This window comes from Mastomys coucha, unplaced genomic scaffold (genome assembly GCF_008632895.1).
Source record: "Mastomys coucha isolate ucsf_1 unplaced genomic scaffold, UCSF_Mcou_1 pScaffold11, whole genome shotgun sequence".
Lineage (NCBI taxonomy): Eukaryota > Metazoa > Chordata > Mammalia > Rodentia > Muridae > Mastomys > Mastomys coucha.
The window spans coordinates 5,639,617-5,653,262 of record NW_022196893.1 but is presented as its reverse complement, the minus strand read 5'-3'; positions in this window follow the sequence as shown (position 1 = coordinate 5,653,262).

The window sequence follows — 13,646 nt, the reverse complement described above, 5'->3', positions numbered from 1 at the left end:
TAGTGCCACTCCTTACGGGCCAAGCATATTCAAACCACCACAGTGTCTGTGCCTCTCTGTGTGTCTGTGTGTCTGTGTGTCTGTGTGTGTGCCCATGCCTGTGCCTGTGTCTGTGTCTTTCTGTGGGTGTTCCTGTATCTGTGTCTGTGTGTATGTGTATGTCTGTGTCTGTGTGTGTGTTTGTCTGAGTCTGTGTATCTTTGTATATGTGTCTGTATTTGTGTGAGTGTCTCTCTCTCTGTGTGTGTGTCTGTGTCTCTGTATGTCTGTGTGAGTCTGTGTCTGTTAGAGTCTTTGTGTGTCTCTCTCTCTGGGTGAGTCTTATCTGTGTCTGCATGTTTGTGTCTGTGTGTGGGTTGGATTTGTGATTATAGGTGCCTGAATTAGTCAGGAGAGGAAGTTGGACCCCTTGAGTTGAAATCACTGGCAGCTTCAAGCTGCCAGAAATGCATGCTGGGAACTTAACTTGGATTCTTTGCAAGGGCAGAGCAGTTTTAATTGCTGAGCCATTTCTATCGCCCCTAAGAAAAGAATTTAAAATAGAGTTTGTATGGATCAGCCTTATCCACAAATTTTATGCATATTTACTCTAATTAGAACATGCATTTTTATTTTTTAAACCAAGGCTCATAGAAGATATGGTCATCCCCCTGTGGTAATAGTGGAAAATAGTGAGACTTTTACAGGGAGGAACTTATGTCATGTTGGGAGTGTGACCTTGAAAGAATCCAGACCTTTCTTTTCTCTCTCTTTTGCACTTCCTGGATGCTGTGAAGTGAGATGTTTCCTCTCATGCACATTCTAACTACAACATACTCATCACTGTCCAAAAGCAATGAAGCCAACTGACCATGGATTGAAACCACAAATCCCAAAAAACCCCTTTTCTCTTTGTAAGTTCTTATCTCTGGTGTTTTACCATAGTAGCAGAACACTTGACTAACAATATCCTTCATGAAAGGACCTACAAAGGGAGTGAAAATCTTACTGTTTAAACTTGTCTTATTTTGCCAGAAATATAATGTGTTAAAGAACAAAACCAGCTGGGTGGTGGTAGCACACACCTTCAATTCTAGCACTTGGGAGGCAGAGGCAGGGGGATCTCTGAGTTTGAGGTCAGCCTGGTCTGCATAGTAAGTTCAAGGACAGCCAAGGCTTCACAGAGAAACCCTCTCTCAAAAACCAAAATCCAACCAACCAGTCAACCAACTGTGTGCCCATCACAAAATAATTACTGTTTTAAAGGACAAAACAAACCCCCTACACCTGAGTATATCGTATTTAAACTGCACCAAACATAAAGAAAAAATAATAAGTCAGAGTAACAAAAATCTGGACTGTGCAGGAGCAAAAGCCAACATCATGTCTAGCTTTTTAGAAATCACCAGAAAGAAACATTTAAAAGATTGAAAGGGAAACTCCTGTGATGCAGAATTCTGTATTCCACATAATCATCTTTCAGAGGGGAGGGGGAGGGGCAGGGGAGAAGGTTCTGTTGATGCAGTGCTTGCCACACAAAGGATAAAGAGCGAGTTTGATGCATAGTGCCCATGTAAAAGCCAGGTGTGGCACACATCTGTAATCCCCGCAAGGGAAAGGCAGACAGGAGGATCCCTGGGGTTTGCTGGCCAACCAAGCCAGTCAAGTTGAGGAGTTTCAGGTTCAACAAGAGATTGTCTCCGAAAACCATGTAGAAAGTGACTGAAGAAGATGCCCATTGTTGACCACAGACCCAGAACAGAGTTCTCCATGCTAAGGAGATACCTAGAGGCCTGGAGGGTTTCATCAATAAGTGTCCCTTCCCAGACATTCTTCCCTGCAAAAGGTATTTAATCTCGGGTCGACCCTGAGAGGTACAGTAAATATTCGTTTTCCTCAATGGATAACCAATAAACAGTTTGGAACCAAGGACTCTCTTTCATTGAGAACCACCACAGGGATCATGGAGGGGACCAAGCCGAAGCCTAAGTTCCCCACAGAAGGCCCCTCTGGGCTCCCAGCCAAGCTAAGGACCTTCACTGATGAGCAAAGCTGGAGCTCCCATTGCCCACCCCTACCCCTACCCCGACCCCTGCCCAGGACTAGTTGCTGTCTTCAGCCTGTGGTCCTCGATTCAGGGAGTGCCCAGTCCCGGCCTCATCAAGCAAAGACTTCTAGTAAAGCACCAGGAGTCTTCATTCACTTCGGATGAGAACTCAGATTCGGCCACTCTGGTAGACACACTCAGATAGGCTACAGCCTGCAAGGGGTCGCCTTGGTGTTTATTCAAACAAACTGCAAGTCAGATTCACAAAAGAGGTGGCTGGTAGACTTATCCCTGGTTCTCAAACTTGGGAGAAGTTAAGGTGTTCTTTTGTTGGTAAATAAACAGAGAAACCCTGGCTTAGGCAGAACCTAAAAGGAAATGATGGATCCACCAAAGAAAACCCAAATGACCAGGAGAAAGAAGTCAATGCAAAAGTCTACCAGGTATATGGCTGAACACTATGAGAAAAGAAGACAGGGAGAGAGGCCTGGGGTGGTCTGCTGTTGACATGCATGCTTTGCAAGCATGAGTAGCTGAATTCAATTCCCAGAACCTATGTTTTTAAAAAGCCCAGCATCAGGCTGGAGAGATGGCTCTGTGGTTAAGAGCCCTTACTGCTCTTCCAGAGCACAGTTCAGTTCCCAGCACTCCTGTCAGGGAGCTCACCCCTCCACTCTCCACCCCAACCCCCCACCCCCCATCCCCTCCTCCCCACTTCCCCCTCACCCCCACCCCCACCCCCATCTATGACTTGAACTCCAGGGGTAACCTGACATCTCTACCCTCTGCTAGCACTGGCATTCACTCGCACACTGTTAGCATTCTGTATAAACTCCACCCCACAGATACCTGGCAGCAGCCAGGTATGCTCCTCCCCATGGTTACCTGGCAATGGCCAGGTAGGCCTGGTCCTATAAAAAGGGCTGCTTGCCCCCTCCTCTCTCTCTTACTCCTGCTTCTCTCCCTTGTCTCTTCCCCCTTGCTCCCCCTCTTTCCCCATTCCTTTCCCCCTCTCTCTACGTGGTCATGGCCATCCCCTACTTCTCTACTCTCTCCTTTTCTCTGCCTCTGCTGCCCTCTTAACTCCCCTCCCCATGCCCTAAATAAACTATTTTATACTATACCAGTGTGTGTCTGGTCTTTCAGGGGGAAGGAATGCCTCAGCATGGGCCCACCAAGGCACCCCCTTTCCCCATACCTCACTAGAACATATTCTTATAGCTCTTTCTCTTTTTATGATTGATGTGTTAGAATGGTGGGTCGTGTCGGAACATACCACACACTAGGCCCAAACAGTTCCATCTGTAAGAGGTTTAATTGAGAGGGAGAGAGGGGGCAGTAGCAGGAAGAGAGGAGGGAGAGAGAGAGAGAGAGAGAGAGAGAGAGAGAGAGAGAGAGAGAGAGAGAGAGAGAGATGGATGGATTTGACATAGTGGCCGCAGGTAAAGGTAGGAGGTGAGCCCAATGGATTCTGGGAATATGGTGGCTGTTGCCCTGGCAACAGGTCTGTGAGACCCACTCATGCAATGCCACAGGCTTTGGATGCCCTGATGCTAACACACCTCCTTTTTTGATATTATAAAGAGGAGGAAAAAAAGAGGGAAGGGGTGAAAAGGGAACGAGGGCGTGTGTTTCTTAAGCTACTTCCTGCTGTCTAGGGGAGTTGTCAATGGGGGGTAGCTGGCTTTCACCATCAGGATCCACTTGGTAAACCTTTGCACCAGGTTCCTCTGTGGACAGTGACTCACCTGTGGACAGCGGCTGGTAATCCTGTAACAGGAGCTGATTAATAGTTTGGTTAGAAATTTTTTGTAATTCTCATTGAAGAAATGTAGAAACAAGATTAATGAGGCAGGGAGCAAATAATAACACCAGGAAGATGACTAGGAGAGGAGTTACAAATGAGAGTATCCACTTCCATATGGAGTTTTCAAAAATCCCAGAACTGGAGATCTCACGGTCCCTGAAATTTTTTATGTCTGACTGTAACTCCTGAATTTTATTTCTTACTATCCCAGATTGGTTGATGTAGAAACAGCATTCTTCTTGGAGGAACAGGCAAAGACCACCTTCTTTAGCTGTCAGGACATCTAGTCCCCCATCGCTTTTGAAGCACCACGGCTGCCAAAGAATCAATCTGTTTTTGGATAGTAAGCACAGTTTCAGACATTTTTTGAAAATCACTTTGAAACTGGGAAGTGAATGTATTATATTGGGTCATGGAAGTCGTTATCCCTGCAACTCCAGTACCAACACCTATGGCTATTACTGTAGCAACTAAGAGTGGCACAACTTGGGCTGCCCTCTTATGCTGGGCAGCTATCATATCTACAACTGGGATTGGCAGGGGCTCGTTTCCCTGGATCACTCCCAGTTCAGGGAAAAAAAGTACTAATGTGCAAACTCCTGACCAGCTAGCAGGTAGGCAATGATATGCCTGAGTGCCACAAAGAATTGACGTGTTTTGGATTGCAAGGCATTGTGGCAGAGATGATATATCAAGGGTTATGGTTCTGTTGCAGTCTAGGGAGCTCAACATTCCCACTGAATGAGTCCCAGAGGCCTTAAAACAGGTTGCCACGCCAAAGAGAGGGACAGAGGTAAGGTATGGAATCATGGCGACACTGGAGCCAGGGCAGCTGACAAAGGGTGAGGTAACATTACTTAGCAGTATCACCGGAGATGCTGTAAGTGACAATTGGGAGTTAGTTCCAGGGGGTACACATAACCAGCAATCCTTAAAGCGTCCAGGTCTGGTGACATTAAGGAGTTGGTATGCCGAGGTCAAGGTCTGAAGTAAAAGGCAAAATGACAAGTTAGTGCCATTTATGAGGAGTAATGTCAAGGAGGTAAGGACATCAGAGGAGTGTTTGATTATCTCTCCTACTTTCCTGATATCCAGGGGTTGGGCAATTGAGACACATTTTCTCTGGATATGGATGGTACTTACTGGGGACCCGGGCTAATTTTTATGGTAGAGCTTACCAACGACTCCTGTCTCCCACCTGGAATCCCATGGGTCTTGTATGCAGAAAAAGAGTGTCTTGTGGTGTTGATAGAAGAAATGACTGATCTGTGATCCTAGCATATGTATTCGACAAGACCAATATGGGCAGCCCCCATATTTGTCTGGCCATTTTCTACAATAATCTTGTGTCTGGTCAAAGAGAAAGCAAGTATAGAGATTATAATATTTAGATGGCATTACAGATACCAGGATGATAGCAATTTGGATTGGTTCCTGGCATCTGGCTATGGAGCAGTTTTCTGACCCTATTTGGAAAGACTGTTTGTTATCTGTGGGGGTTTCTTGAACCTCGAACCCTCGAATCTCCAGATATAAGGGCTACCCTGGATAGAAATGAACAGCAGGGGGAGGATGAGACACCATGTCTAATCCAGTGAGGTCGAGCTTGGCTGCCGGAGTGGTGTCTCATTTTCTGGAATTGGAAATAAAGAGGACAACAGTCTCGTTGTCCTTTGGAGCTTAACAGAGCATGGTCCTGTTAGGATTGATATGTATGAAGAAGAGCCATTTTTAGGTGGAGGAATGAAAGGTTTGAGGTGAGATAGATGGACCTAATGAGAGAGTCCCTCGAATTTAGCAGCTGTAGGGGTCACAAGAATTGTTTTAAAAGGGCCTTGCCATTTGAGAGAGAGAGGTGAAGGCTGATGACCTGGAGGGGATAGAGGGAGTTGGTCTCCAATGTTGATAGTCAGTGGGCAGGAGACAGTGTATGGCCGAGGTAGATGGTGGTTAGCAAAGTTCCATAGGAGAGAATGGAGGTGGCAAAGTAATGGGGGTAAGTAGATGGTCTGGGAGGGGAGAGCATTTAGGTGAAAGACCAGGAGTTAGGACTGGACGTCCATACATGAGTTCAAAGGGAGAGATGAGGAGAAGTTGCTTTGGGAGAGCTCGTAACCAGAAAAGAGCCAGAGGTAGGAGTTTTACCCAATTAAGGTGAAGTTCCTGTGACAGCTTAACAAGAGTGGTTTTTAAAGAGCGATTAGTTCTTTCTACCTTACCAGAAGATTAAGGGTAGTAAGGAATGTGAAAATGCCAGGGGATGTCTAGGGCCTTAGATAGGATTTGTGAGACTTGGGAAGTAAATTCAGGACCATTGTCTGATTGGAGAGAGGCTGGGACACCAAACCGAGGGATGATCTCTTGGAGGAGGAGATGAGAGACTGTCTGAGCCCTTTTGTTAGTTGTGGGAAATGCCTCTACCCACCCCGAGAAGGTGTCCACCAAGACCAGGAGGTACTTGGCACTCCTAACAGTGGGCATGTGGGTAAAGTCAAGTTGCCAGTCAGTTCTAGGAAGGGAACCTCTAGCCTGATGGGTAGGAAAAGGAGTGCTACGATATCTTGAGTTGGGGTCAGACTTCTGACAGATTTTGCAAGAAGCAGTGATAGATTTTAAGAAGCTTAAGTCCTCAAGAGTAGGCTGTAGGTGGGTCTTGACAAAAGAAGACAATGCTTGGCTGTTAGGATGAAAGAGTCGGTGAAGATAGGACAGAGTTTGGCAGGTGTCAGGGGGTGAAGAAGGTGGAGATATAGGTTGCAGTATAAGAATGTCCTGGAAAGGTTGAGACAAGTCTAGGCCTCTAAGGGCCGCAGCTCTAGCTGCCTCTTCAGCTCGGTTGTTTCCCCTGGAGGCAATAGAGTTGTCTGTCTGGTGTGATCTACAGTGGACAATCCCAATGGCTGTGAGAAGATGGGAGACCTTTAGCATGGCCATAATTTGGTTTGTATTAGTTACTGATCCTCCTTTCATGGTAAGTAACCCACATTCCTTCCAGATAGCAGTGTGAGACAGAAGGATATAAAAAGCATTTTTGGAATCTGTGTAGAAGTTGAGGGATTTTCCCTGTGTCAGTTGAAAAGTACAGGTAAGGGCTATTAGTTCGGCCTGTTGATTGGTGGTGTGAGTAGGAAGGGCCTGTACCTCTACCACCTCAGTGTCTGACACTATGACATAACCATGTAAACCTTCATGTAAAAAGGAGCTGCCATCTGTATACCAGGTATAGATGGCCTGAGGCAGTGCACCCTCCTGTATGTGAAGGATGAGGTAATAGTTCCTCTAAAGTTTCACTGCAGGAGTGAGATAGGGAGTGGTCAGTATTAGGTCGAGGAAGAAGATTGGAAATATTAAGAGGAGGGCATGATTGGAAGGTAAGTGTAGAATCCTCTATTAGAGCTACCTGAAGGGAAGGAACCCTAGAGGGAGGTAGAGTCTGTAATGTAAGCCTTTATAAGTTAGCAGCTGTGACAAGTTATGAGAAGAGAAGATAGTTATAGGTGACCCAAAGGTTAGTTTTTTTGACTCTCTAATAAGGAGTTCAGCAGCTGCTAAGGTACGGATACAAGGTGCCCATCCCTGGATGGTTAGATCTAGTTTTTTAAATAAGTAAGCTACAGGTGCAAAAGAGGGTCCCAGTTGATAACCTAAGACTCCAAAGGCAAATTCCTCTTTTTTCAGTTACTTAGAGAGAAAAAAGACGAGTCAGATCAGGGAGATGTAAAGCTGGGGCCTTAAGGAGAGCCTGTTGAAGCCTTTTAAAGGGCTTGGTAATAAGTTTGAGAAGAGGCTTGTGAGTGGGGCCTAATGCTGCTTCATATAGGGGATGAGAAAGGAGGGAAAAGGAAGGAACCCACAAACGTAAAAAGCTAGCTATTCCTAGGAATGATAAGATCTCTTCCCTTGTAGAAGGAACAGTTAGAAACTGAATGAGATTCTTTCTATTTAAAGTAATAGCCTTGTGGCTATTGTAGGTTGGGGTAACTGTTAGTCCCAAATAGGTGACCTGAGGGGTGGACAGTTGGACTTTAGAAGGTGAGACCCTGTAGCCTTGACTGGAGAGGAAATTTAGAAGAGTAGAGGTGTCATCTTGGCTAATTTCTAGAGAGGGGCTACAGAGATGTACATCATCTACATAAAGTATAACCTTAGATTTAGGGAGAGACAAGGAGAGTAAGTCAGAAGCCAGGGCCTGACAAAATAGATGTGGGCTATCCCGGAATCTCTGAGGTAGAACAGTCCAGGTGAGTTGGGTAGAAAAGTGGGTGTCAGGATCTGTCCAGGTAAAGGCAAATATGTTTTGTGACTGGGCATCTAGAGGGATAGAGAGAAAAATGCATCCTTGAGATCTAATACTGAGAAATGGGAAGTCCCCAAGGGGATAGTGGAAAGAAGTGTGTAAGGATTAGCCACAACAGGATGGAGAGGAACTACTGCAGAATTAATGCACCTGAGGTCTTGAACCAGGCGATAGTTACCATTAGGCTTCTTAACTGCTCATATGGGAGTGTTAAAGGGAGAAGAGGTGGGGTGAAGGAGCTTTTTTCTCAAGAGGTCGGAAATAATAGGCTTAAGTCCCCTGAGGCTCTGGAGAGAGAGAGGGTATTGAGCTTGGGTTATGTATCTGGTAGAGTCCAGTAATTGGATGACAACAGGAGAATGGTGTTTAGCAACAGAGGGGTTCTGGACATCCCAGACTCAGGGATCTACCTGAGAAGCTGGTAAAGGAAATAACATGGTAGTGTTAGTAAGTTGTCTGGCTAGGAGAAGGAGCAGAGGAACTGCTGTCGAGCCTGGGTTTAGGCGAATGTGGGGAGCAAAGGAAATAGAGGCTCCCAGCTTAGCTAGAAGATCCCTTCCCAATAAGAGGACAGGACATGTTGGCACTACCAAAAAGGAATGGGTGAGAGGTACACCCCTAAAAATGCAACTAAGTGGTGGGGTCTGGAGAGGGAAGTAAGGTTGTCCTCCTACCTCGACAATAGGAAAATGAGAAGGAGAAGTGGGTCCCCAAAACTCCATCGGGATTGAGTAAGTGGCTCCAGTGTCCAAGAGGAAGGAGATGGGATGCCCACATACTACCCAGGGCTCCCTGCTAGTGATGGCAGTGGTTGGGGTCAGGGGAGCTTGGGCCTCCTCAGTCAGCCATAGCCAAGCCTAGGAGATCAGTTGGAGGGTTATCTGGGAGTGATGTCCCTTTGTTCTGCATAACATGAGGGCAATCAACAGCCCCCCAATGTCCCTCTTGATGGAACCTAGGGCATGGCCCTCTTGGCTTGCGGAAGTTAGGGCAGAATTTTGCCCAATGACTTTTTTCCCCCACATTTGTAGCAGGTACCTGATGGTCTCTGAGTCTTAGGGGACCATGAGTCTGGAGTAGTGGCTGGGGCTGGTCAGACAGCCTTTGCCAGCATATGGTATTTTTGTTTGTGTACTTTATTATCTCTTCCATGGTACACTTTGAAGGCCAGTGCTAAGACTTCTGCCTGTGGAGTTAGGGGTCCCCTCTCCAGTTTTTTAAGTTTAGCTCTTATGTCGGGGTAGCTCTGGGAAAAGAAGTAGGTCATCAGAAGTTGCTTACCTTCTGGGTTTTCAGGGTCCAGATTGGTATGCTGTAATAAAGCCTTCATAAGGCATTCTAAAAATTGAGATGGATTTTCCTGCTTGTCCTCTTGGAAGTTTTTCAAAATTTACTGGCTTTAAGGTCGCTTTTCTAAGACCGGCCAGAAGGCATGTAATGAACTTGTCCCTGGCTAAAATACCACCTGCAGAATTGTAATTCCACTGGGGATCCTGGTCCAGCACTGTCTCAGAGCCAATTGGGTATGTGCTGTCTGTTTGATAAATTCCATCTGCATGCACTTTTGCCTCTTCCCAGACTCGTCTGCGTTCCTTAGGAAGTAAATTATTAGTAAGAATCATATGAACATCATGGAAAGTCAAGCTGTAAGACTGAGTGATATATTGGAACTCTTTAATAAACTTGGAAGAGTTAGAAGTATAGGACCCCAGCCTGTTTTCTATTTGGGAAAGTTCACTAAGTGAGAATGGGACATGTACTCTGACAAGACCATCTATTCCAGCAACTTCCCTTAGAGGTAGGACTGTTGCTGAGTCAGGTGTCTCTGGGGAGGAAGGACTTGGAGGTTTAGCTGTAGCCTTAGAGCAGGTGACAGGAGGAGTGAAGGTAGCTGCCAATGTTGGGCGTTTGGAGTGGTCCACAGCTGGCACAGAAGAAGAAGGGGAAGGGTCTGGAGAGGTAGAGATAGCAGGCTCTGTGGCATCCTGGTGAGGAGGAGAAACTGAGGCAGCAGTTTGGGTTTTCGGCAGCGTGGATACAGGTCTGCGGCAAAAAGGGGGTGGTTCATTAGTTGGATCTAGCATTATAGCATCATCTAGCAGAGGTTGTGTAGATTTCATGGCTAAGAGAAATTGGGTTGGGGAACAGGAAGAGCACAAGGAGGGACTGGAATGGAGATAGATAAATGCTTGGACATAGGAAACCTCCTTCCATTTACCAGTTCGCTGGCAGTATGTATTAAGATCCCTTAAAATAGTTGGATCTAGGGTGCCATTAAGTGGCCATTTTGAACTTCCATCTAGTTGATATTTAATCCAGATCTTATTGTGGAGATATATTAATTTTGATGCCTTCAAGTCAGGCATTAGCTTTAAAGATTTGAGATTTTCCAGGATACATCCCAGTGGGGTGCCTGGAGGTATGGTTGAAGACATTCTGACACCCATTGGCAGGTAGATGGACTGTTCGTACCAGCGTCCTGAGAACAGTCCAAAAACCAAGAAGTATCAGCCAAAGCTAGTGGTCCAAGTCATCACTAGGACCCCCTAGTGGCTACCCAGCAGACTCTGGATCTGCTGTAGAAAGCAACTCACCCTGGTACCAAGGATTTTTCAGCTGCTAGAGCCTGGAAAAACTGGGAAATGAGTGTTGCTTTTGAGGGAGGGGCAACCAATGGCAGAAGTCCTAAGACGTATGTCAATTGGGAGGTGTGACTGTAAACCCTGTAGTTTCCAGAGAAGGCTGGCCAGGCTGTATCTGGGAAGCTGGAGGTTCTCCTCTTGACTGATCCTATTAATTAATATGCCGGTGTCTGTGTGAGAGTTATAGTGGACTGGTAAATAGAAAACGTGAAACTGAGTGGGTAGGTGTGGGCCTGAGCAGAGGCTAGCCGCACATGATAGACCAGGCACGGCACAGCTCACGTGGTAGAATTTGGTATGTCCTGCGGTGCGTGGGGCAGCTCTGGCTCGGCTGCAACTTGGTGGTGGTGGCTTCAGCAGCAGCAGCTTCCGTGGTGAAAGCCTGCGAGGACCGCAAACTCGCATACTCACAGCAGCCATGGTTGCCAGTGTTATGACCGATCCACGTGGTCGTGATCTCTGCCCATCCCTGCTGCAGGGCAGTGCAGCGGCTGCTGACGGGACTTCCAATTCCTGGGCTTTGGCATCAAATGATGTGTTAGAACAGCGAGTTGCTTCAGAACATACCACACACTAGGCCCAAATAGTTCCACGTGTAAGAGGTTTAATTGAGAGGGAGAGAGGGGGCAGTAGCAGGAAGAGAGAGAGAGAGAGAGAGAGAGAGGGAGACAGAGAGAGACAGAGAGACAGAGAGAGACAGAGAGAGACAGAGAGAGAGGAATGTTTCCCGTGTATATATATCATAGTGGTCGCAGGTAAAGGTGGGAGGTGACCCCAATGGATTCTGGGATTATGGCAGCCGTTGCTCTGGCAACAGGTCTGTGAGACCCGCCTATCAACACCACAAGCTTTGGATACACTGATGCTAACAATGATCATAACACACACACACATATATACACATAGTTAGACACAATAAACTAAGTCTTGTTTTAAAAAGCCCAGCATGGGGCATGCACTTTAATCCTAATGCTGGGGAGGTAGAGACAGGTGGGTCTCTGGGGTTCACTGGCTAGCCAGCCCCCCAGCTTGGCAAATTTCAGGCCAGTGAGAGATTCCTATTTAAAAAGAGAAAGAAAAAGGTAGATGGTGTGTATAGAATGATACCCAAAGTTGTCTCTTGGCATCCATATTCACACACACGCACACACCCCACATGCATATAGACATGCACACACACACTTACAAACACATGCATATACTTGCACACACACACACACACACACACACCACATAGACACACACACATATGCACAAACACAGGCACAAATGCATACATACACACCCCCACACCACAATGCCATAGACATGCACACATGCACAAATTCACACACACACACACACTCATGAACAAGTGGAAAGGGGAAAAAAGTGGGTGAGTAGAAAGGTCAGTGGTTGCCAGGGAAGTGTGATGGGACGTGAACAGGCAGAGGCAGACATCTGAGGAGACAAAGCCTCCTGTATGAGGCTCCCATGTTGTCGCTATGGGTGTCAACCCCACAGCATGTTGAGCACCAAAACCCTGTGGAAGCTGGTGTCATGGAGTGATAGAAATATGTCAGGACTATGAAGAACATTGCTGGGGCAGACAGAGTAGGAGCCTATACCTGGGGGAGGTGTGTTCATGGGAATTCTTCTGTACTTTCTGATCTTTTGTTTTTCAATAACCCACATGGTTCTTTTTTTTTTTTAGATTAATTAATTAATTAATTAATCTGTAAGTACACTGTATCTGTCTTTGGACACACCAGAAGAGAGTGTCAGATACCATTGCAGATGGTTGTGAGCCAACATGTGGTTGTTGGGAATTGAACTCAGGATCTTTGGAAGAGCAGTCAGTGCTCTTAACCACTGAGCCATCTCTCCAGCCCCCCCCTCCCAAATAGTTCTCTCATCATAGGCTCTCATTGTGCCAAACAGAACACCAGCTTCATTGGAGGCAATCCTATTCTATGAATTGCCTGAGACTCTAAAGTCCTACACCCCCACATGAATGTTGCAGATACTCTGTGTACTCCAACTATTTGTTTAACTAGGGAGAGAATGAATGGATACATTCTGAGTCCTGACATTCTCCAGGTAGAACTAGGGGCTGTATTGCCATGAGACTTGAGAGTTTTCTCTAGGTGTAGAAGGTGAGGTCTTTTTCCTCCTCATGAAGTCCCACTTGACAAGCCAAGGTAGGAGTCTAACAAAGTTCACCCCTGGGGAACCAATGAGTTAATTAAACCTGCAGAGCGATGGGTGAGTGTGGAGAGCGGTAGAGCTGGAGAGGCATTTGCCTTGACAAGATGGCGCCTATATCTGCTGTTGACTCCTAGTAAACAACTGTTTGCGCATGTACGTAGAGTGAAAAGGCGCCAAGTCACGGCCCATCCTGGGGCGTCACATGGGGTGATGAGCAAACAGCCAATCATGGGCTGACACGCCACGCTGTGGTGTATATAAGCAGTGCCGATTATTGGCTCAGGGTCTTCCTCTTCATGATGCAATAAATGCTTGCTGCAGAAGGATCCTAGTGTCTGTGTGTCTTCTTGCTGGCGAGACAACTGCGCGGGCAACAGGTGAGGGCTTTGGGGGCAGGAGCACAGAAGACCTTAAAGAAGCTACCTTGGTAGGTCTGCACCCAGCTGGGATGCTGGCGTCACCCATGGCTGTGTAGACGGGAACCCCTCTCCTAATTCTTCCTCTCATAATGTATTCCTGCCTCTCTCAGAGACCCTGAGGCCATGTTCAATTAGGGGACAGTGACATACAATGGGTTTGGAGGGGTGATGGGATACTCAGGCAAGGGCTTTTTCTGTGAGGGAGTGTCAACAATCAACAGACTCAGATGAGATGATCTGTGACCAGGTCCAGTGGAACTGCTGAAGA